General features: G+C 39.7%; 3 pseudogenes; all 3 read right to left on the bottom strand.

Moving 5' to 3' along the window:
- The window catches only part of LOC117450930 (zona pellucida sperm-binding protein 3-like), a 31,832-nt pseudogene extending 23,199 nt beyond the window's left edge, over positions 1-8,633 (bottom strand).
- Positions 8,634-9,863: 1,230 nt separating this feature from the next.
- Positions 9,864-14,299, bottom strand: LOC117450928 (zona pellucida sperm-binding protein 3-like; annotated as a pseudogene).
- A 6,031-nt stretch (positions 14,300-20,330) lies between these two features.
- LOC117450929 (zona pellucida sperm-binding protein 3-like) lies at positions 20,331-23,700 on the bottom strand (annotated as a pseudogene).
- Positions 23,701-26,331: the final 2,631 nt, after the last annotated feature.

The raw sequence follows: 26,331 nt of genomic DNA, 5'->3' as shown, positions 1-26,331 counted from the left end.
TAATCCACATGTTAATCTCTCATTTCATCCATAGATCACCGCAGTCAGCCCACAAGGTAAGAAACTCATTACAGCTCAGTATATCATACTTCACTTCTTTGGGGGTTCATCGGAAACGGTTCTTCCCTTCCCGATTGATATCCTACAAAAACCTGGGCCTAATCGCCAAAACAACATTCATTCATTTGTGATGAACTGTCATCATTATGTTTCATTGATATAATGTGACCGATAATAAACATGTATTCCATACATCATGTCTCTCCTGATTGAAATGAAGCTTAGCGCAAGTTCAGACAGGAAGACCTAACACTCCGTATTGCTCGTCATGGCAATACTTGCTCCCTGCATCTAAATGACAGGGAGCGCCTCTCCTCAGCTAAACCTATCACGCCCCTCCATTTACAAGCCTAATCATCGCACCTGTTAATCCCTCTATATATGCTCTCCCCTGTTCTATCAGCTGTCTTCCAGGTGTCAACGCGCAACCCTCCTCCACCCCTTCGCCTCCTGCTTTCAACTCCATGCATGCACACACATGCATTTCCAAACATTGGACTACCTATGCTGCAAATGTATTATCTTTTCAATTTACACACGGCATCTATTGCACGTCTGTCCGTCCTGGGAGAGGGATCCCTCCTCTGTTGCTCTCCCTGAGGTTTCTCCCATTTTTTCCCTTTAAACTGGGTTTTCTTCGGAAGTTTTTCCTTATACGATGTGAGGGTCTAAGGACAGAGGGTGTCGTATTGCCATACTGATATTCTGTACAAACTGTGAAGACCACTGAGACAAATGTAACATTCGTGATATTGGGCTATATGACTAAACATTGATTGATCGATTGATTGAACTCAGGACCAAGCTTAACCTTCTCCCTTCCAACCGGACCTAACCACTTATCACCACCACCAGTGTCTAGACCCGGGGGGGTTCATCGGAAACGGTTCTTCCCTTCCCGATTGATATCCTACTAAAACCTGGGCCTAATCGCAAAAACAACATTCATTCATTTGTGATGAACTGTCATCATTATGTTTCATTGATATAATGTGACCGATAATAAACATGTATTCCATACATCATGTCTCTCCTGATTGAACTATACGTTATTATTGCAATATACAACTACACAAAAATAATTATTTAATTTACTATATCAGTACTTTGTAGGTTTATATGTACGTAATCTGCGCGTCCACATCTCCACGTGCAGTGCTGCATAAACATGGCTGAGTCAGCGATAACTTTCGAGGGGTGGAGGTATGCCCATTATTTTGAGTTTGTCTGAAGAATAGACAGGAATGTGACGGTGAGGTGCAAACTGTGTCCAGGCCAGAAGCTGTTATCCACTGCTGTGAACACCACGTCAAACCTCAACACACACCTGCAAAGAACACATGCTAAGGTCAGCTAACGCACACGCTATTTGTTGTTTGTTTATATCACGTAGTGGTCTGTTCTTCTTCTCTGTCTTCCGGTTGTTGCCTGTTTTGAATGACAAATACACACTACCGCCGCCTGCTGGTAAGGAGAGTTATTGCCACTCACGCATGCGCAGTTTGTACGTGCTCGGCGAGTAAAGTAACGAGTTACTTTATGTAGATAGTAACAAAGTAGTGTAATATATTACATAAGTAATATGTAATATATTAAAAAAAAATAGTAACGACCCCATCTCTGGAGTTGGCGTTCTCTACTCTGATTTACATGAAGAACAACAGGAGGTCACGGCTCTCTGTTGAACAGGACTTGCGAGTGGCCACCAAGGATTAAAAAAATCTGCACGCCCCGACAGGCACATGTATCTCACTAATTTGTAAATCGGCAAAATATTTACAATAGCACATGTTTCAATGCTGATTACTGAAATGTTACATTTATAATTTGTAGTTCAGGACCATGGACAATGCAGCTTCCTTGCATTGACAGTTCTCTGTGCTGAATTTCTGCTGAGTTTCCTTTGCCTCATTTTTTATTGTGTGACCTGTCTGGTTTAAATGAGTGTGTTGCTGCTTTGATGAAGCCTAATTTGATAACGTTTCAAATACATTTCTGAAATACGTCATTAATAAATATTTCATGAGTAATATAGTTGTCTTTGTCACATTTTATTTGGCATTAGTAAATAATTATGCACATGTACAGATATTTTACATGATATGAGTGATAACACGTGTTATCAGGGCTATTTTGCACAATAGGTGTTCCTGCTGTGTCCAGGTGCTGGAGGAGGAAGTGGAGTGATAACTATTAGTAAATCATAATGATGGATGTTATTATCAGCAGCTGCCAATAGATCCCCTACATCTTGTATGATGGACTTTTGAGACACACACACACACACACACACACACACACACACACACACACACACACACACACACACACACACACACACACACACACACACACACACACACACACACACACACACACACACACACACACACACACACACACACACACACACACACACACACACACACACACACACACACACACACACACACACACACACACACACACACACACACACACACAGATCTGAAATATACTTGGGCGGGTGGTGGCAGCAGGCGGGGAGGGGGTGCCCAAAAAAAAAAAAAAAAAAAGTTTTAACAACATGTTTATTTATTGACTTTTCATTCCTGTATAATCATTTTGCGCAAAGATGGCACTGTTTGTCAGAGCACTTCATCCTTCTGGGATTTCATGAAGAACAGCTCCAACGCCTGTGTGTATGGGAACACCTCTGATGCTGGTCCATTAACTGCCAGTGTTTCCCACAGATCTGTTTCCCACATATCTTAAATATACTTGGGGGGGTGGTGGTAGCGGGGGGGGGGTTGAGGTGACGTGCAACAACATTAACCTTTCTGTTGGTCGCTTGTTAGCAGACCCTTCACGCGATGGCAGAGCGAACAGGTACAGGCAGGGCCCATAATGATAGCCCTATAGTTTAAATCTAAGATTTTATTTTGGAATTAAATGCATCAATCTGGTGCATTTTGAGGGGAAAATAAAGAGACTAGATCTATGGAAACACCTATATTAAACAGAACTGTATACATTTCAATAATCATAAAATCATGGCCATAACCAATAACATACCATTTCCAATATGAAAAAAACACTGAAACTTGTTTATTAATTTATTTTTGGTTCATTTATAGTTGTGAGTGTGTCTGTGCTCCTGAATCAACCTCTCCTGTCTCCCTCCTCTCCCCCTGCTCCTCTTTGAGGCTGCAGCAAAGACTAGTTTTCTCTCAACAAGTTTTAAAAGTGTATCTTACCTTTTTTCACCCAGTTAACTTTTTATTTATTTATTCATGCATATTTTACTAATCACATTACATTTCATTTAGCTGACGCTTTATCCAAAGCGACTTATAATGACCGATTACAGGGACATTCTCCCTGGAGTAACTAAGGGCTAAGTGCCTTACTCAAGGGCACACTAGTGGTGGTGTTCCTGGTGGGATTTGAACTCACAGCCTTCCGATCTTCAGCCCACCTCACTATCCATTAGACCAATCACTACCCTCTCAAATGGAAATATGTGTTTACATAAATGGTGACCACACCGTTTGAGACCCACTGAGAACTTAGACTAAGTTAACTATCTAAACACCCAGAGAGTCCTTTACCTCACCTGAGCTGAGCTTATCCCGAGCTTGAATGACACACAGAGACCAATCAAGGGCTTTGATTTATAATCTGTATGACAGTGTCCATGTCGGCAGGCCACATCATGTGGACATCCAGTCACCCTGTGTGAGGCAGGCCACTTAACAGGCCAGAAGGAGGCGAGATCAGTGCAAGGGAGCGAGGGATCATTGTCCACAAGTTAATCGATTGCAGATGGCGTCGTGGTCACGTACGAGTATAGTCTATGTGTGGGAAACCCCACGCATGCGCACACACACACACACACACACACACACACACACACACACACACACACACACACACACACACACACACACACACACACACACACACACACACACACACACACACACACACACACACACACACACACACACACACACACGCACACACACACACAGACACACACACACACACACACACACACACACACACACACACACACACACACACACACACACACACACACACACACACACTATTGAGAGCATCCCAAGGGCATTGATTATTTCATAAGTTCAGAAGGGGGGAACATAGTCTAACAACAGTTAGCTTTTGTTAATTTTACCTCGAGCTAAACTTGTGAGATTTGTTTCTGAAATCCCTTTCTCTTAAAGTGAATAAATAAAAATAAAACAATGGAGGTTACCCTAAAACTAACTAATGGATTGCTTGTCTAACATGACCTAGTCCATAAGTGAGGTAAGGGTGGGAACAATCAAACGCACCCTCCCAGGCACTGCGTGTTACAAACTGGGATTTCGAAGAGGAAGATATGCTTGGTCAATTCTTAATAAAAAAGAAAAACCAACAAATTGAGCACTTGAGTTTTCATTAGCAACGCCTAGCTACAGCTGCGGAGCTTCGGTCAATACCACTAACAGTTTATTTCCTTAAAATGGTACATATCGATGAATCTATATTTTCGTCTTCAGGTGATTACATCTGCATAATGTCCCTGTACAATAAGATTCGAGCATTTTGTAATCCATTGAGGAAATTCAAGACCAGTAAATATTGATTGATTAAACAACACTAAATAAAATGTTAGTGTTTTCTTCAAACTCAGACTCTCTGCTGCAGCTGTACCTCAAAGACAAAACAATTGTCTGATGATCTTTGTTGAACAAGGTCTGATTGTCCTGTACATGTACAATGTGGGGTATTTTTAAATACTTTACTAAACCACATTCAATATTATGTTAGACACAAGTTAGTTATTACTCACATATCAAAGTATTTTCCTCTGCAAGATGGAAGAATAGCTGGGTGCTGCCTGGAGAGACTGATGAGAGGGACACAGGCTGGCATCAGCAGCTTTCCACACAAAGCCATCACATATTCTCTTCCATAGTCCTCACTGTCCACTGGTGCTCTGTCAAACGAGTGAACATCACAGCTGTCATGTTAAACCCTTTGTTACACAACATACAACCAACATGTGTCAAAAGTGACCCGAATTAGTTTTAATTGTAAATATCTTTGCAATAAATTACTTTAACCATTCAGGATTCCAGGTATTCCTCAATTAACCTGTTTTGGATCAACACCAAATCTAATTTTAATTTTTCCCTTTCTTACTTTTTGAATAAAAATCATGTTTGTATCACTACACTTCTAAGGCACAACATGGGTCAAACATTGCCCGTATTCTTTTGCTATGTTATTTCATGCATGGCTGAGTGTTTCTATACTATACATTTTCAAAAATAATTAATTTTAGCAGTGATTTGGACCAAGCATGTATGATGTAGTAATACAAAAAGTATTTTAGTTCACACAGTGTGACATTAGCTAGTCATGTTAGCTTGTAATATATAGAGCAGAGCTAACTAGCAAGTTAGCCGAACGTTAGCGGTTAGCTGTTTATGCTATGCTAGCTGTTGGCGACTGAACATTAACAAACTAGATTCCGCTGTAAGAAAGCTGTGAAACTTTACATTAAACTTGACGACAACACTGTGACACCCCGCTGCATGTTTATGTGTAATTCTCCCGTGTTGGAGACGAGAGGGTGGGGGGGCAGCACTGCAATAAGCTGTAAACTAACGTTAGCAGCCACTTGTTAAGCCAGGTTTCCCGGGCGCAACATCTTGCAAGAAACAGCATCTCAGGGCTTCTTAACATTTAACAACCTATTAATGATACATACCAACTTAACGGGAAGAAACTCAGCTAACTAGAAGAAGAAACGTAACCTTAAATACAAAATAAAACATTCACAAACTAAGGATTATCTAAATACATATTTAACTCCATTACAGTTGCAGGACTCACCAGATCTCAAGTATTCTGTTCTGTGTTGACGTCCTGATGCTCATATTTAACATGTAGATGTAAAACGATCCCGATATTTCCATGAACTCCTGCAGCAGACACACAGACAGCTGTAGCTAGCAGGAGGAGACCCGCTCAAACTGATGTGGATGTTTCAAATGTGAACCACAGGCACGGACAGTTCTCATTGGCAGGTTTCTTCGATTATGTTTATATTAACCAATCAGGAGTGTTGTGGACTCATTCCAAACATGCCCGACTTGTCTGCCGTGTTTCGGCTGAATTCTATTTCAAGTGCCGTAGCTGTCGGCCAGAATCCGAAAACCATATATTATACTGTAAAATTTAGGCTTATTACGGTATATTGACCTATGGAAAAAAAACACAGCAACAGAACACATAAATAAAACAAGGATAACTGTGACTTATTGTTGAGTAAATAACAGTGTGTGTTTTAAACCTTGGTCCTCCCTGCAGACATTTCTCCACTTTCTATGATTTTTATTTTTTGTAATGATATTGTCAACTGTAGATGTTTACAATATAGTAAGTTAGAAATGTAATGAGAACATATTTATTTACTTTTGTTTCAACATTGGATATTTTGTGTTTGTGTTGGATTCCATCGAATATTGAGAAAATGATTTATGTAAAAATGTTTTACTTACATCTTACGCTTTTTTTTGACAGTTTTATGTTTACCTTAAAATTACAAAGAAATATCTTAAAGTCTTATAATAGTAATACACTTTTATATTACGAGTTACATATTTAATTACAGATAATACAGATAATACTTATTTTACGTACATCTGCATGTATTTTCTGAAAGTGCAAAAATACTGTAAATATTATATAGTAAATGTACTGTAAAAAAAAGGAAATAAACGTTATTTGTTATTGTCAAAATACTTAAAATAATGTTTTGGGTTGTTAATTTATAGTTAATATCTCTCATTTTACAGGATTTTGCAAGTTATTTAAAAAAACAAGATAATTACTATAAACATTTACAGTTATTTCCTGTAAAATTACGATCTTTTTTTACAGTGTATAATAGACTGCAAAACAGAGTAGAGTACTGCAGACTCCAATGAGTTGTTTGTAACAGACTCACACTAACAATAGATATTGTTATATGTCACTTAGCTTTAATCTCCAGTTGTAACAGATAATTAGTTACATAACAAAAGTGATCAACGTATACATACAGATGCAGTCACAGAAATTCTGGAGCATTTACATCAGAATACAAGGACAGTGACATTCATTCAGTTTAGAGTTCCATTCCAATATGTTGTATATGGTTATGTATAGGTTACATAATTTAATTGGGCACATAATCCAGTATACGGTTGTAAAGATTTCAAAGGGATCTACCCGTACAGCTTTTGCAAAGCAGCTCAGTTCCACAAAATGATGTAGATTACTATGATTTTCTCTATTCCAATTTAAAGACGAGTTTTATATCATTCTATAGAATTTAGTATAGGTTGCATCACTGTGAGTAAATAACAGTGTGTTATTTTGAAAAGAATCACAAATTAGAAGGAAAAAAAGATTTAAAAAATACAGATTTCAGTATTCTGAGGCTCTGAGCCCCATTTATTTTCCTCACAGACAGCAACAAAAGTCCGAAATTATACGATTTAAAATAAAAGCAATAACTGTGGCTTGATATTGAGTAAGAACATGTTTTTATGAACCACACAGCTTCCGGTCTTCCACGACCCAACCGGAGAAAAAAACGTGCTGCAGCCTGCAGGCACGAAACACATTACCAGTAGAAATACATTGCTTTTAAAATCGTGCTGTGCAACACGAAAAAAAAGGGGAAAATCGTGTTGGTGAACACGAATCCATAGATTAAAAATCGTGTTGGTGAACACGAAATGCCATGAGACTGGGTTGGTTGAATACACAGCAGGAAGAGAGAGGGGCGGCTGCTGAGAGTGACTGCCATCAAACTTTGTCCTGTCCCGGAAAGGTAACAAAGTCAGCCGAGAAGAAGAAGTCACAAAAAAGATTCTCTGCACAACACAATAAAAACATCTCACCTCTTATAGTGACAGGAAACAGGAACAACAGCACGGGTCGTTCTTTTAATGCCATGTTGCCCGGCGACTAGTACAATTATCAGCTTGTTTGAGTAGATCACAGAGTCCTTAGATGTCTATAGAGAATACAAAATAACTGAAATCAGGGACACTTCTGAAAACACAACAAATCAAAACTACCACTTAAGCAACCACAGTTATATATACAGCATCTCCTATTAATCATCAACAACTTACAGTCACTTTGGAGCCACAGTCTTGTAGTCCAGCTTCAAATAAATATTCAGAGTCACCAGCAGCAACAGGTCGACACTGACTGCTCTGTGAATGCTTGACTTCTCCCAAAATAAAATCCCATGGAGACAAAAGGTGTCCATTTTTAAAGAAGTCAGCCTTTACCGCAATGATTATGGACACTTCTGTGCATTGTACGCTGATAGTGGATCCCTCATTGAATTGTGGTTCACTGATTTGACTTTCTGTGTCAAACACAAATGCAGCAGTTTTATATTCCCTTCCTTCAGCATCGATCATTGGCCCATCTCTCAAAGTTCGAATGGCGTCTGCAAAACCAAAAGCAAAAAGTGACAGCAGTGCCACAGAGGCTGGCCGAGCTGCCGTCACCATTGTGCTCTTTTATCAGAGCATAACAGGAAAGCAAAGTAAGCAAACACACCACTACAAGTAGAACAAGTGATAATTTAGGAAATCTAAGCCATATTGAATTTAAATAAGATGCGGAAGGTTCAAACTCTCAATGTCAAATACTTCCCAGTGCAGACTAATCACATGGAGAATTAAAGCTGCAGTCACACCGAAATACCTGCATGTGATTGGCCCACACCTGACATGTGGGTTTACATCTAGTGGTTACACTGATGCTTCAATAAATGTTGAAATAGTATATACTACAGTTAATGGAGAGCAATTTAAAATGCAGCCCCATTTTATTTTATTCAACATCAGTTTATTTTTTGCATGTAGGTTTTAATGTGGTATATGAGTACGATTCAGTTCCAGTCCACTGTAAAGTGAAACAAAAACTGACACATTTACAGCTTCACTGGTTTCTGGCTTTGAGTCCCAACAGGCACTTTGTTGCAGGGACCAAAATACATCCCAGGAAGTTACATCTTCCACACGGCCTTTTAGTCTAAAAACAAATGTGTGATGCCATGAAGCATTGAGTCAATAAGTCTTGCTTCAGTTTCCCCCCCCAGATGCCTTGAAATAATGGCATCTGTAACTATACTTATCTAAAAATTAATATTGTCACTTCTTTTTTAATCAGTCCTCATTAACTGGAGTGAATAGATTTGCTAAGCTAAAGTAACAACTCAAGGCTTTGTAAACCATCAAATTGTACCTCTAAAACATATTGACTACCCTAGTAGAGTTCTGGGTACTCTATTAAAATGCAGTCTCCAGTCAGAAAACCCAATGGACACAAAGTTATGAGACCATGTTTATATCTTAATGTGAAGGTCATTATATTGCCAGGAGCCCATGGTAAATACCCTTTTAAAGAGGCTACTCATGTACAAAGGCTTTGTTGCAGCAACTGAAGTTCAAATATAAACTGGCTGACCTCCAATACATCACCTTTATACAGCTGTTACAACTAAAGCAAATGACACCCCAGAAAATAAATGCCATGGTGTAGTACCGTTTCTAGCAGCAGACAAGCCCAAGAAAAGACATGGAAGACAAATTACAATTTTGAGTCCACTCCTAAATGTTTACCGTTATATGGAATACTTTTGCTCATTAGGAAACAATTGTTTGCATTTAATTGTTTTTAGCTGTGAGCAGGTCATCAGTTTTCCTTGTGTATTGCAACATTAAAAAGCAAACAAATTAAAGTTTGAATCATTTATTATCTCTTTGGGTCCATTGTTTCAGAAAGGTCAGATTCTGTTGTAGTGGTGTTGGACAGTGGGGGAACGGCCACATTAACCGCAGCAGTTGGGAGGACTTCATCGAGCACCGCTGTGTTGGTACTGTTCAGCACCGCTGCCTTCGGCTGCAGGTGGGCCTCAGGAGGTTTTTTTTCTAGAAGTTCAGGAACTTCCTCAGCATCTTCATCTGTAGTCGTAGAAGTGTTAATGTAAAAGGTGCATTGCAGAGTGCCATTTAAAAAAAAGAGTTAAGACTTTTCACATTTTACCTTTTTCTGTTCCACTTTTGTCTTCTTCGTCTTTATTCTGCTCAGAAGCTAAAGTCACAACGTCCACTTGGTTTTGGGTCGATGATGACTCAGGAAGCAGTCCTTTCCTCTGATCTTTGACAGAAAAACAATTCAACATTAAGATTTCATTATGGGCCATTTTAATCTCAATTTAGAGATTGTTAAAGGCTTCAAATGAACAAAGAATAATTCAATACCGGCATTGACTTACCAACTCTGTTTATTCCACTCCTCCACTGGCTGCCATACATTGTAGATCTGCTGATTTGATAAAGAATGGAAGAAGGCTCCTCTGCAGGTATGGGCCGGCTTTTCTGCTTGGCTGGCAAGACCATCATCGGTCCCACTCTGGCCTGATGTTCCCACACTAACACAAACCAGCACAATGCATGTTAATTCAGTTACCCAGCCATCATCACGTCTAAAACCTATGCCAAAACATGTGTCACAATTAGGGGTGTAACGGTATCCGTCCCGTCACGGTTCGGACGTCACGGTTCGGCACATGCAGTCACATGGCGAATACGCCTTTTTTTTTTACGAGTGGGAAAAAAGTCTGTCATTCAGGGCAGTATCCACTACACTATATATAATCCAGGGGGCGGTATTGCGCCTAAAAGCTGTTTGCCAGCCGCCCTTAAACAACAAATGAAGAACAAGAAGAAACAACAAAACGAACTAAATACAAGAAGAAGAAAAGTTAGTATGGCGATTTCAGATAATTTCACACAGGAGCTAGAACCCACCTGCTTCTTTTAAATCAGCTGTGTGGGAACATTTCGGGTTCCCTGTGGACTACAATAACGATGAGGTGTGCGAGTGGTGGATCGGAAGAGGACGGTGTGTCGGCGTTGTTCGATAGCGGTGCGGTATGCTAATAGTAACACACGCCAAACATGCTAAATCATATCAGAAGGCATCACCCAGATTTGCCAATCACCAGAGCCCGACAAAAGACAACAGCTGTTCAACAGCTGATCCCCGCTGTGTTTAAGAAGCCAATAGACATGAAAGCCGTGAAACCAAAATAAATAACGGAAGCTTTTGGCATAATGTTTTTCAACGACTTTGCGCTCTTGAAACACTTTCTTATTATTTATGATGTAATATTTTCAAGACATTCTTTTTAGTTTTACAGCTTGATGAAACCTTTTAGTTTGACATCAGCCATTATAGATACTATGGCCATCTGAGTGTGTGGTGCCGTTTGTGGTTTGTTAACTGTTTAATGCAGTTAATTATTCAAAATGTCAGAGTTCCTTATTTTAAAACTGAAACTTGCACTACTGTTAAAAAATAAATAACAACAAACCTGGAATTATGCATTTGGGACTTTTTTTTGCTTTTTCTTGTTGTACCGAACCGTGACCCCCAAACCGAGGTACGAACCGAACCGTGACTTCTGTGAACCGTTACACCCCTAGTCACAATTGATCATTATAACGACATCTATTCTGCAGCCAATATTCATCATACAAGTTTCTGCAAGCTCCCCACCTGTACTGGTCTTCAGTCCGCTCCTCCAGAGGGGTTCACGCTCTTCTGGCTTCACAAACCCTCGAGGCCTAAACTTGCTCGGGCTGCTGGGAGTTTGCTCAACTCCAATTGGTCTTTTGCATTGCCCACATAAGTAGTCATTACCATCAGCGGACTGCCATCTGATAAATAAAAAACATTCAGCACCAATACTTTGTTTTTTGTGTGTAATTTCACATATTTTAGACTGGATCTCACTTACCTTCCATTCACAAAGGTGCACGCCTTGGTTGTTGCATCTGTGCTATTTATTGGAACAGCATACAGGTGACATGTGATGTAGAGCTATGAGAAAAGCAAAGTTGGGAAACATGCACACACAATCATGTTTAAGGCAATTTAATAGAGCCTCACCTCCCCTCTGTCCTCATTATAAAATCTGAAGGCATCAATGGACATGTGGAGCTTGTCATCCTGTGTCCTGGCTAAGAATTGAGACCTTGAGCCTGGAAGCTGAGAGTCAACAAAGCACCTATGATGAGGAAAAACAAAAAGAGCAACACTAAATTAGCACTCATTGACTACTATAACAAGAGTCTACATTACCCACAATGCAACTCCACCGCTAACATTTCTAGTCATATCGAGAGGCGAAGTCTCTCCCTTTCCGGGGGACCCCATGGGACCTTATTTCTAAAAAAGTATGTATTGAAGTCAATGGAGAGAGAAAGATGATCTTTCGATCCCGTTTGAATTGTGCCACGAATTACACATGGACGTTTGTCAATTTAAAAGATAATTTTGCAAGTCAAAAAATAAAAGTGTGTCGTAAAAATGTGAAGTAACATTTTTTTTTGTGTGAAACCGCTCAATGAACTACCTCTCGCGTCACAGACCAAGACGGCCGTCACGTTGGCACATTTCATTTCTTCCTTTCAGAATGAGGCGAAAAGTATTAAAAGAGCTGAAAATCACTCAAAGTCTGGGCATGTTGAGAGCTGTACATACACACAAGGGGAGTTAGTTGATTCCTAAGAGCCAGCATGCGGGACCCGTAGTCTTTCTAGTTGCATATTTTTCATAGTCTTATATTTCAACAGTTTTACTACAAACTGACTTTTGACATGGAAATTATTTTTTAAGATTAACAAACGTCATATGTGTAATTCATTGCACAATTCAAACGGGGTTGAAAGATAATCTTTCTCTCTCCATTGACTTCAATACACAATTTTTCCAAAATAAGGTCCCATGGGTCGAAAGTAGATGGCCGGGACTTCGCCTCTCTATTGGCAAGTTCTGGAAGTAGTTCTTTAGAGTCAGAACTGCACAAATCTGACCTGTGCCTTTGCCAATTGTGGCACAGAAAGGAAGAACTAGAATACCAAAGATTAAAAGCAAACTGCAGCTAGCCTTAGCTAATGGCTAACTTGAAGACGACACTAAAGGACTGATCTTTTATTAACCTGTCACTCGAGTCAGCATTGCTCGTGTCTGAATTAAACCACTTGAAGAGCACATTAAACAGCTCCCTCTCGGGTCATAAAAAGACCTTTTGCCATTTAGAAATGTGCAGCCTTACCCATTTTCAATGAAGGCATGCCTGGGGCTGGAGTGCATGTCAGGGCTCAGTGTAGCCACGCAGCTGCTCACAAACACTCGGAGCGCCACGTGATGCCCAATTCTGACGAGGCCTCGATGCTGATGGGCTCACCGAGATGAAACACATTAGAGCCTCTTTTGTACTGCCAGTCACCTGCACACGGACAGAAAAAAGTACTAAGTGCAAATAGAGCCATGACAACTCATAACATGAGATAATTATCAAAACCCACTTGTCATGATTCTCAAGTTAAACTGCAACATTTCCACTGCAGCCTGGGTCGACATGAAGGGGATCCAGGTAGGCATGAGTGAAGAACTGGACAAACTGTACTTCCTAAGAAACAGAAAAAATGCATTTAAAAAAAGACAGACATCATTCAAAGATTTTTACAATGTGAGCTTTAAAAACAAAAAGAGACAAAGACCTTTCGTAATGACATTCAATTGGAATTACAGCCTCCTCCATTCGAACAACACCATATGGAGAAGCCTCAGGAGAGTATATGAGGAGGTTTGTGTAGATCAGAGAGTCCTCAGTTACCTGTGGAGAGTAGACGTGTTTAAAACTAGAAGCTATAATGAATCATATTTGAAATGAAATATATTTAAAGTTACCCAGTGTCTGGTGCCGCACTCCACAAGTCCAACACTGATACTGTACTCATCTGCTGAAGACGCTGTAGCTCTGCAGTACTGGTTGTTGGTCTCTACTCCAAGGCGTATCTCGTCACCATCAACAGGAGCTCCAACCGCAAACATATCGGCTTTGATAACAATCTCCAAGGAGTCTGGATGACAGGTCACTCTGATGGTATTCACCTGCTGCGGTTCCTCAGCCGGAGACTTCTGCTGCCCGATTTCTGACCTGCCTGTGTTCGCAAGGCTCTGAAACGAAGCATCTTGTGTGGGCGGGAAAGCAAAAGAGGAGCGAACACAGAGTCCTACAAGGAGGATAACCTGAAAATGAAAGGCCTCCATAAGTGAAACTGATAACAGGAAGCTGCTCTCTGTCTTCCTGACTGACTCACAGTAGGCCTATGGTTCAGTGTGAGCGGTGGAGCTTTTTAAACTCTAGCCGATCATTATCCTCATCAGAGCAGCACACCTGCGTCCAATCAGACACGCATCAGCTCTTAATTGGCTGCACACTCTGAACTCAAGACATGAGGCTTGTAAGGGAAACTTCTGTGTAGCAGCAATGCAGTGGGAGTCACCGACCCAGGAAAGAGACACTGGAAGAGCAGGAGCTTTGATGTCAAATACTGATGGTTTATTTGGAGCTTCGGCCGGAGAATTCACATCACAAGTCACAGCAGCCACGATCTGACTGCACGGTAGAGTTGCCACGTCAATTCTCAAGAACTCTACCCCGGACCCATGTATTTAGCTAGTTCCGAGAGCATCATCAACATGCTGCATAACAAGATAAAATCATAACACCTCTATCAGCTGACGTCAACAGGCAGGAACATAGAATCATAACACCTCTATCAGCTGACGCCAACAGGCAGGAGCAGGGAGACAGAACACTGAGAGCACAGCAGCCACGGTTACGAGGTGCGTGTGCTCAGTCAGGACAGTTTGAACTGATAAACTGGGTCAAAGTTATGGGCCTTGGAAAAATATTCCCCAACAGTTTCTCTCTTTTTATCAATTTTGATAATCTAAAAACCTTAGTCTAATAATATTTTGTTCAATACTTAAATCAATGGGAATCATCAGATTTGAGTGTTGACTTACACAACATCAATTACATCAATAACAATCACATTAAGATTGAAACATTCAATCACAATGATTGATACAGCCAATCATAATAGAAAAATCATCTCTCATCAGTGTTTGGATCATCTTTTGTCAAAAGCATAATTATGAACACACATAAAACACAGGTGAACAATAGCAAAAATATTTGTTTTGGGCCAAAACTGAAATTAATCCAGTACTTGAAACATCATTGTAGGTCTTTCTGTGCATGGACAATACATTAAAGAGTAGTGTTGTTAAGCCTGATTGCTGGACGATTAAGGATATTAACATTATCTGTGATAATAGTAGAAATAGCTTATTATTCAATACTTTATAATCTGAAAATATTAATTAATTAATTTTGCTTAGTGCGAAAGTGTAATCTGATCCGGCAAAAATATATTAATCATCACTATTCAACACATGTCTGGTCATTGGAAATATAAAAACAGTCATTAATTGTACATCTGTAAACATCCAAGATATAAAATCAATTCAAAGTTCATCTTTGTACGAGAGCTGGAAGAACGTGTCCTTCAGTCTTTCTGACTCGTTCTCCTCCTCTCTTTATGACAAAGAGTGTGTGTTGTGTGTAAAAGCATCCTGATACTGTAGATTAGCACTGAGGTGCTGATTGGCTCAAACTCTTGTTCATCAGAGCGCCATATTTCAACCCCCCAATTGCTCTGCTTTTGTGTGGCTCATTCAGTGAGCACTAGTTGATCCCCCAGTGAAACGGAGGCTCATCTTCCTGCATTCCTTCTGCTATCTGCTTGAGAGCAGTGCAACTGCGTATTCCATGTGGCGCATCCAGGTCTCCCCCCATGATGGGAGAGGTTAGGAAGACATCAAACTCCTCCAAGAAACAAGGAATCTTGTAGCCTCTGAAGCCCTCGCTCGTCGTCCTGCAGGGTTGTCTGCTTGAGCCCCCCGAGCAGAAAGATGAAGAAGCATCCCATCTCCTCAGAAAGTTGAAGATTAGAATCCTCTCATCTCGAACGACCTCGTGCCTCCTTGCCCTCTGCAGCCGGAGAGTGTGACCCTCTCTCTCTGACCCTTGGCCTTCAGAGCTGTCCTAGTTATTGGGTTAACACTTGATAGGGATGTTTTCCTGAGTGCAGACAACTCAAAGTAATGGATTCGCACATTATCATTTAAATACAAAAATAGGATAGGCCCCTCAGAATTATTTGGGAGCCTTCCTGACACATGCACATGCATAAATGTAAGGTTTGTGTTAGTCATTTAACATGCAAGAATCATATACTCATCAGTCCAAAGCAGAGACATTTTATTTTAAGTTAAAGGTGAGCTAGTCCCTGTGGATATAACCCCTTCTCAATGATTCTAAATGTTATATTAATTCACCATTTACTGTTTGATAAAATATTAGTTTATCAGAAATAGTTCTTTTTTTCTTCCATAAAACAGGTTTGAGAAATAAATGTTCCAATATAAAATCAATTACACAATAGAATTGACTCTTCTCTCCCTTTTCTTACATATGTCACATATGACATAATAATTTAGGAGTCTATTTAAGCATGGTGTAGTTTATAATCTATTACTCGAGAAGACTCAGTATCACCTGTGTGCAGCTTACAAAAAAACAATTGTGAGAAACATATATTATGCAGGAAATGTACATTTGTTGAAAAACAAAGCATATCTGATTTGGGAGGAAAAGCTTCATCCCCCTTAACATCTGAGTCACTACTGATGGCATTGCATGAATGGAATTGGGTGTCTGAGGGTGTTATTACTGAGAAATGTCAAACAAATTCAAAACCTTACATTTGAAAACAGGTTTGCATTCCTCCACTTAAGGTGACGTTATCATTGGAAACAATAAAAGCTAATTGTTTTGACGTATAATCTATCAATTGAATCGTTAGAGCAGAACAGAATGGTCGTATTGTAGCCTGAGTACCGTGCAGCCTTTAGTTTTACCAGGTGGAAACATGGTCCATATAATGTGAAAACATGTAGAACTAAGAGGCCCCTGACATTAGGCCTATTTTAAAAATAGTAGGGGCTTTTAACAGCTTGCCAACCTACAGGCATCCTCTGCATAGCAGTATGAATAGCCTTAAAAAAAAAAACCCACTCTGCGGTAACGAGAGTCATGTATCTGAACCAAATGCCCTAAGTGAAGCCGTTAGTCTCATCTGACTGACCCAAGGGTTGGTGCTGGTGTGGCAGGGAGGCTTCCAGGTATTCAAAGCAGATGTCAAGCTTTCAGTTCATGGCTCGGTGGGGGGGAGCAGACCCACATGAGACAGTATCAATGGCTGTAATGTTCAGTTTGAGGAGCGTCATTCTCTCTGGGAGCAGGAAATGGTGTCCATTCTCGGACCAGACCATTAATGTCATGTAGAGCAGCCATAGCATCTCTGTGACTGCACTCAGCCGGACTGTAGCAGGGTAGAACTGGGTGACTCTTAGTGAAGCCGTCCAAGGCCATAGACAAAATGGAACCACGTACCAACAAAAGGGACACAAGGTCATCAATGTCTCTCTTTACCATTGGCCTAATTGCACAACAAATGAGTGGAAAAAAAATGTAGAACACTAATCCATCATGTGAAATGTTGAGTTAATCTAAATAATTACCTATGGGTTGAAATCAAATTAACATTAACATTAGAACTAAAGTCAGTCAAAATTGGACTTGCACGGATCAGAATCTAAGCAATACACCATTTCCCAGCTCTTAGGCCGCAAGGTGAACCTCGAAAAGTCCTTTAGAAAAGAAATCCCGCTCCACAGAAGTGGAACTACATAATCTTTAGTTCATAAAAAAGAACGAGTCATGCTTATCCACCAAAAAAAGTTTGTCGCTAAAATTCCTGTCAATTCTTCTAGGCACGTAATTATTGGCTGAACTAGCCCCTTCAAAGCGTAATAATATCTTGGTCAAAAGTAGTGCCACGGTTCGTCACGTGATCGTGCTACACCAATTGGGTAGCTGCATATTGTCAACAGAAGTGAAAGATGGCCGCCTACATGGTTACGCTAAACCAGACCAAATGGATTCTAAACAGTGCTGTATGCTTGTTTTATGTCATGTTTTGTCATATGTCTTAATACATCACTAAGTCCGAGGTATTTGCATTATATACGCGGTATTTGTGAGAGGTTTTACTATCTGGGAACAGAGTTGACCATCGAATCAACATTGGCTAGCAGCGTTTATCAGCCAACTCCAGCTACAACAACATTCCTGGACTACCATGTTCGCATCGCTAGGTTCATTGGCTGAGCTCGTGGATTATTCCATTAGACTGAGGACTTTTGTCTGTCTGTCTGTTGTTATTGTTACCCTGTACACGTTAAATGCACTCTTAAAATAAACATGACTTGATTTCATACATAGCTGCGTCAAAGAAGAAGGTTAACTTGTTACGTTAAGTAATTTAGATCAATAAAATGCAGTACTTATACCAATGACCATTGATTCATTTATTTACTCATTCATCATATAATAATTTGATGAATTACATTATTATTATTATTATTATAGATTATTATTATAGATATATATATAGATTATTATTATAGATATATATATATATATATCGCAGCTACTTACATAAACAATATATGGTACACAGTAATACATGGAGTCATACACTATACATGTGTCTGTATGTTATATCTCAACAATCATCAACAACTTAGTCACTTTGGAGTCACAGTCTTGTAGTCCAGCTTCAAATACATATTCAGAGTCACCAGCAGCAACAGGTCGACACTGACTGCTCTGTGAATGCTTGACTTCTCTCAAAAAAAAATCCCATGGAGACAAAAGGCATCAATTTTTAAAGAAGTCAGCCTTTACCGCAATGATTATGGACAGTTCTGTGCATTGTACGCTGATAGTGGATCCCTCATTGAATTGTGGTTCACTGATTTGACTTTGTGTCAAACACAAATGCAGCATTTTTATAATCCCTTCCTTCAGCATCGATCATTGGCCCATCTCTCAAAGTTTGAATGTTGTCTGCAAAGCAAAAAGTGACAGCAGTGCCACAGAGGCTGGCTGAGCTGCCGTCACCATTGTGCTCTTTTATCAGAACAGAACAGGAAAGCAAAGTAAGCAAACATACCACTACAAGTAGAACAAGTGATAATTTAGGAAATCTAAACCATACTGAATTTAAATAAGATGCAGAAGGTTCAAACTCTCAATGTCAAATACTTCCCAGTGCAGACTAATCACATGGAGAGGACAGCTGGAAGCAATTACTCATTAACTGATGAGAGTTAAAGCTGCAGTCGCACCGAAATACCTGCATGTGATTGGCCCACACCTGACATGTGGGTTTACATCTAGTAGTTACACTGATGCTTCCTTCCTTATGCATCAATCAATGTTGAATTATTATATACTACAGTTAATGGAGAGCAATTTAAAATGCAGCCCCATTTTATTCAACATCAGTTTATTTTTTGCATGTAGGTTTTAATGTGGTATATGAGTACGATTCAGTTACAGTCCACTGTAAAATGAAACAAAAACTGACACATTTACAGCTTCACTGGTTTCTGGCTTTGAGTCCCAACAGGCACTTTGTTGCAGTGACCAAAAAACATCCCAGGAAGTTTCATCTTCCACACGGCGTTTTAGTCTAAAAACAAATGTGTGATGTCATGAATAGCATTGAGCCAATAAGTCTTGCTTCCGTTTTCCCCCCAGATGCCTTGAAATAATGGCATCTGTAACAATACTTATCTAAACATTAGTAGTGTCACTTTTTTTAATTAGTCCCCAAAAACAGGAGTGAATAGATTTGCTAAGCTAAAGTAACAACTCAAGACTTTGTAAACCATCAAAATTGTACCTCTGAAACATATCGACTACCCTAGTAGAGGTCTGGGTACCCTATTAAAATGCAGTCTCCAGTCAGAAAACCCAATGGACACAAAGTTATGAGACCATGTTTATATCTTAATGTTCAGGTCATTATATTGCCAGGACCCCATGGTAACTCCCCTTTTAAAGAGGCTACTCATGTACAAAGGCTTTGTTGCAGCAACTGAAGTTCAAATATAAACTGGCTGACCTCCAATACATCACCTTTATACAGCTGTTACAACTAAAGCAAATGACACCCCAGAAAATAAATGCCATCTTGTAGTACCGTTTCTAGCAGCATACAAGCCCAAGAAAAGACATGGAAGACAAATTGAATTTTGGGTCCCCCCCTAAATGTTTACCGTGATATGGAATACTTTTGCATTTAATTGTTTTTTGCTTTGAGCAGGTCATCAGTTTTCCTTGTGTATTGAAACATTAAAAAGCAAACATTTGAATAATTTATTATCTCTTTGGGTCCATTGTTTCAGAAAGGTCAGATTATGTTGCAGTGGTGTTGGACACATTAACCGCAGCAGTTGGGAGGACTTCATCGAGCGCCGCTGTGTTGGTACTGTTCAGCACCGCTGCCTTCGGCTGCAGGTGGGCCTCAGTAGAGGTTTTTTCTAGAAGTTCAGGAACTTCCTCAGCATCTTCATCTGTAGTCGTAGAAGTGTTAATGTAAAAGGTGCATTGCAGAGTGCCATTTAAAAAAAAAAAAGAGTTAAGACTTTTCACAATGTCCACCTGGTTTTGGGTCGATGATGAATCAGGAAGCAGTCCTTTCCTCTGATCTTTGACAGAAATACAATTCAACATTAAGATTTCATTATGGGCCAGTTTAATCTCAATTTAGAGATTGTTAAAGGCTGCAAATGAACAAAGAATAATTCAATACCGGCATTGACTTACCAACTCTGTTTATTCCACTCGGCTGCCATACATTGTAGATCTGCTGATTTGATCAAGAATGGAAGAAGGCTCCTCTGCAGGTATGGGTCGGCTTTTCTGCTTGGCTGGCAAGACCATCATCGGTCCCACTCTGGCCTGATGTTCCCACACTAACACAAACCAGCACAATGCATGTTAATTCAGTTACCCAGCCATCATCACGTCTAAAACCTATGCCAAAACATGTGTCACAATTGATCATTATGACGACATCTATTCTGAAGCCAATATTCATCATACAAGTTTCTACAAGCTCCCCACCTGTACTGGTCTTCAGTCCACTCCTCCAGAGGGGTTCACGCTCTTCTGGCTTCACAAACCCTCGAGGCCTAAACTTGCTCGGGCTGCTGGGAGTTTGCTCAACTCCAATTGGTCTTTTGCATTGCCCACAAAGTAGTCATTACCATCAGCGGACTGCCATCTGATAAATAAAAAACATTCAGCACCAATACTTTGTTTGTTGTGTAATTTCACATATTTTAGACTGGATCTCACTTACCTTCCATTCACAAAGGTGCACGCCTTGGTTGTTGCATCTGTGCTATTTATTGGAACAGCATACAGGTGACATGTGATGTAGAGCTATGAGAAAAGGAGGTGTTGGGAAACATGCACACACAATCATGTTTAAGGCAATTTAATAGAGCCTCACCTCCCCTCTGTCCTCATTATAAAATCTGAAGGCATCAATGGACATGTGGAGCTTGTCATCCTGTGTCCTGGCTAAGAATTGAGACCTTGAGCCTGGAAGCTGAGAGTCAACAAAGCACCTATGATGAGGAAAAACAAAAAGTGCAACACTAAATTAGCACTCATTGACTACTATAACAAGAGTCTACATTACCCACAATGCAACTCCACCGCTAACATTTCTAGTCATATCGAGAGGCGAAGTCTCTCCCTTTCCGGGGGACCCCCATGGGACCTTATTTCTAAAAAGTATGTATTGAAGTCAATGGAGAGAGAAAGATGATCTTTCGATCCCGTTTGAATTATGCCACGAATTACACATAGACGTTTGTCAATTTAAAAGATCATTTTGCAAGTCAAAAAATAAAAGTGTGTCGTAAAAATGTGAAGTAACATTTTTTTTTGTGTGAAACCGCTCAATGAACTACCTCTCGCGTCACAGACCAAGACGGCCGTCACGTTGGCACATTTCATTTCTTCCTTTCAGAATGAGGCGAAAAGTATTAAAAGAGCTGAAAATCACTCAAAGTCTGGGCATGTTGAGAGCTGTACATACACACAGGGGAGTTAGTTGATTCCTAAGAGCCAGCATGCGGGACCCGTAGTCTTTCTAGTTGCATATTTTTCATAGTCTTATATTTCAACAGTTTTACTACAAACTGACTTTTTTGACATGGAAATTATTTTTTAAGATTAACAAACGTCATATGTGTAATTCATTGCACAATTCAAACGGGGTTGAAAGATAATCTTTCTCTCTCCATTGACTTCAATACGCAATTTTTCCCGAAATAAGGTCCCATGGGTCGAAAGTAGATGGCCGGGACTTCGCCTCTCTATTGGCAAGTTCTGGAAGTAGTTCTTTAGAGTCAGAACTGCACAAATCTGACCTGTGCCTTTGCCAATTGTGGCACAGAAAGGAAGAACTAGAATACCAAAGATTAAAAGCAAACTGCAGCTAGCCTTAGCTAATGGCTAACTTGAAGACGACACTAAAGGACTGATCTTTTATTAACCTGTCACTCGAGTCAGCATTGCTCGTGTCTGAATTAAACCACTTGAAGAGCCTTACACATTAAACAGCTCCCTCTAGGGTCAGAAAAAGACCTTTTGCCATTTAGCAATTTGCAGCCTTACCCATTTTCAATGAAGGCATGCCTGGGGCTGGAGTGCATGTCAGGGCTCAGTGTAGCCACGCAGCTGCTCACAAACACTCGGAGCGCCACGTGATGCCCAATTCTGACAGAGGCCTCGATGCTGATGGGCTCACCGAGATGAAACACATTAGAGCCTCTTTTGTACTGCCAGTCACCTGCACACGGACAGAAAAAAGTACTAAGTGCAAATAGAGCCATGACAACTCATAACATGAGATAATTATCAAAACCCACTTGTCATGATTCTCAAGTTAAACTGCAACATTTCCACTGCAGCCTGGGTCGACATGAAGGGGATCCAGGTAGGCATGAGTGAAGAACTGGACAAACTGTACTTCCTAAGAAACAGAAAAAATGCATTTAAAAAAAGACAGACATCATTCAAAGATTTTTACAATGTGAGCTTTAAAAACAAAAAGAGACAAAGACCTTTCGTAATGACATTCAAGTGGAATTATAGCCTCCTCCATTCGAACAACACCATATGGAGAAGCCTCAGGAGAGTATATGAGGAGGTTTGTGTAGATCAGAGAGTCCTCAGTTACCTGTGGAGAGTAGACGTGTTTAAAACTAGAAGCTTTAATGAATCAGATTTGAAATGAAATTTAAAGTTACCCAGTGTCTGGTGCCGCACTCCACAAGTCCAACACTGATACTGTACTCATCTGCTGAAGACGCTGTAGCTCTGCAGTACTGGTTGTTGGTCTCTACTCCAAGGCGTATCTCGTCACCATCAACAGGAGCTCCAACCGCAAACATATCGGCTTTGATAACAATCTCCAATGAGTCTGGATGACAGGTCACTCTGATGGTATTCACCTGCTGCGGTTCCTCAGCCGGAGACTTCAGCTGCCCGATTTCTGACCTGCCTGTGTTCGCAAGGCTCTGAAACGAAGCATCTTGTGTGTGGACGGGAAAGCAAAAGAGGAGCTAACACAGAGTCCTACAAGGAGGATAACCTGAAAATGAAAGGCCTCCATAACTGAAACTGGTCTGCTGCTCTCTGTCTTCCTGACTGACTCACAGTAGGCCTATGGTTCAGTGTGAGCGGTGGAGCTTTTTTAAACTCTAGCCGATCATTATCCTCATCAGAGCAGCACACCTGCGTCCAATCAGACACGCATCAGCTTAATTGGCTGCACACTCTGAACTCAATACATGAGGCTGATTGGGAGAGAGGTGAAGGGCGTTTTCACATGTTTAAAATGTGCATATATTTGCTTCATTGCTTGTTACTTTGGATTTTAAATAAAATGTTAGTGTTGCAGTTCATGAAAACCATGCAGGAAGCATTTTGACATCCCCCTGGATCACATTATTATGGTTGTCTATGGTGTCATTTAATTAGGTTTTTAATCTGTCATCCATGTTTTTGTTGATCTGTACAAACTGTAAATCCCGCAGGGACAAATGTATAACCTTTGATTTTGGGCTACATAAATAACATTCGATCTAATTCAACCTGATCTCACCAGAATGCTTGACTCCACCACGACTCCTTAACACCACAATGCGTGGTGGAGTCACGAACTTTGTTACATTTACGTGTCGGCACCACGCAAACAACCCCAATGTTGTTGTGAATGAGGCTCCTTTGTCGTGTTGCACACACGCATTTCTACAACTTCCCGCAGTGAGCTTTTATTCTATACAACGTTTTTTAAATCTACTTTATAGCTTGTAGTAACTCACGGGAGGCTTCTTTTATTTGAATTTGTATTCATAATTATTTGTATTTTTCGTCAGAATGTAAAAATTACATTAGTTATGAATTTGTGTTCTCAAATGGAGTGACGCATTCTGGTGAGATCAGGTTGATCTAATTTGATCTTTTGTTTAAAACACAAGATCTCAACTAATTTAAATTGACTTAAAAAAATATAAATCCATAGAGTTGAAAGCTAGTCTTAATGATCCATTTCAGAAGTTCACCCTGTACTGTTGCCTAAATACTTTGATAATGTTCTGTTATGTTAGCTTGATTGATTCATTTTTGTTTTTCTGTTCATTCTTTTCAGGTAATTTTAGGTGATTTATTGTAGATGTTAGAGTTGAAAGGGGGAGACAGGGGAGGACATGCCAGACATGTTCGGCCAGCTCAGGATTCGAACTGGGTTACTAGTTATTGACATAACCTCTTTCACTCTTTCCTATTCCTTTGCTCTTTTATATTTTGACACATTGTATTGTCTTGTATGTGCAATTAATACTAGATAATCATAGAAAGAGTATCTGAAATGAAGTTCCTTGGTGTGGTTTTAGACCACAAAATCAGCTGGAAACCTCATATCACTCATGTAAAAGCAAAACTGGCTAAGACTATCGCAATATTGGGAAAAGCCAGACACATTCTGGACTACAACTCATTGTATACTCTATATAACACACTAATATAGCCATATCTGATTTACTGTGTGGATATTTGGGGACACACGTACAAAACCAACCTACAGCCTTTATGCACATTACAAAAAAGGGCTATAAGAGTTATCAATAATGTTGGATATCTTGAACACACTAATGTATTATTTTTTGAAGTCACACATATTGAAGTTCACTGATCTGGTTAATTTTAAAACAGCACAAATCATTTACAGAGCAAGACATAATCTACTATAGGAAATTAAAAACATTGTTCATAGACAGAGAGGGTGGGTATACTTTGAGAGGAAATCTAAATTTTAAACAACTCAAGGTCAGAACAACTCTGAGAAGTATGAGTATAACAATCTCTGGGGTGATTTTGTGGAATGGTTTGGAGCAGGAGTTAAAACAAAGCACAAGCATAATTCAGTTTAAAAGGATGTACAGAAACACTTTTTTGGAAAACTATGAGAATGAAGAGAGGTGATTGAAGATGAGAAATGATTGTATATTTATGTATAAATGTAAATGTAGGTAGGAATAACTTGCATAATGATTTAAAGGACAATCATTGATCAAGTAAGAGGTGGGAATTAATAAGCATTTGCTTTCTCCTACTCCCTTTCGGACACATATGATTTTTTAATTATTAATATGAAGACATTTTTGTTGAATATATAAATATTATCATGAATGTGGATAAATACTGTATTTTAACAATACGGTATTCTGTTTTTCACATTTGTTATCGTTTTAATCTGTTCGAAATAAAGAGTGAAATGAAATGAGGTGAAGAACAATAAATAAAGTGAGGCTGTCCACAAAACCTCACAAAGACTGAAGGAAAGAGGAAGAGTACAATGTGAGTCAGCTTTAGTATTTATTGTTAGTGAGTTCATAACTGAAAAGGCCATGAAGACGAGCTTAGCATGCATTCTTATTTTCATTCAGCTTTTTGAAGGTAAAAGAAATTCACATTTTATTTTCCTCTTTCGAAACAGATATGTGTATCCTGTCAGCTGACAACAACATTTAATGTTCATACAGTGTAATCTGTTTTTATTTACGGGGATGTTTCATCAGACCAGTTGTGTGGCTTTGTTTAGAGCCATGTTAGGTATCAACAGTAAAGACTAAACATCCTTGTTTCTTTAATGTTTATGTTTTATAAAACATTCCTTACTAAACAATCATTAAAATAATCGTTTTGCTAGTATTAAGCTACTGTATAAGTATTACGCTGAGGTTTGGTCAGGGAGGGTGAGATTGATAGACAAATGTTGAATC

Source organism: Pseudochaenichthys georgianus, chromosome 8 (assembly GCF_902827115.2).
Source record: "Pseudochaenichthys georgianus chromosome 8, fPseGeo1.2, whole genome shotgun sequence".
Lineage (NCBI taxonomy): Eukaryota > Metazoa > Chordata > Actinopteri > Perciformes > Channichthyidae > Pseudochaenichthys > Pseudochaenichthys georgianus.
This window is presented reverse-complemented; position numbering and strand designations above follow the sequence as displayed.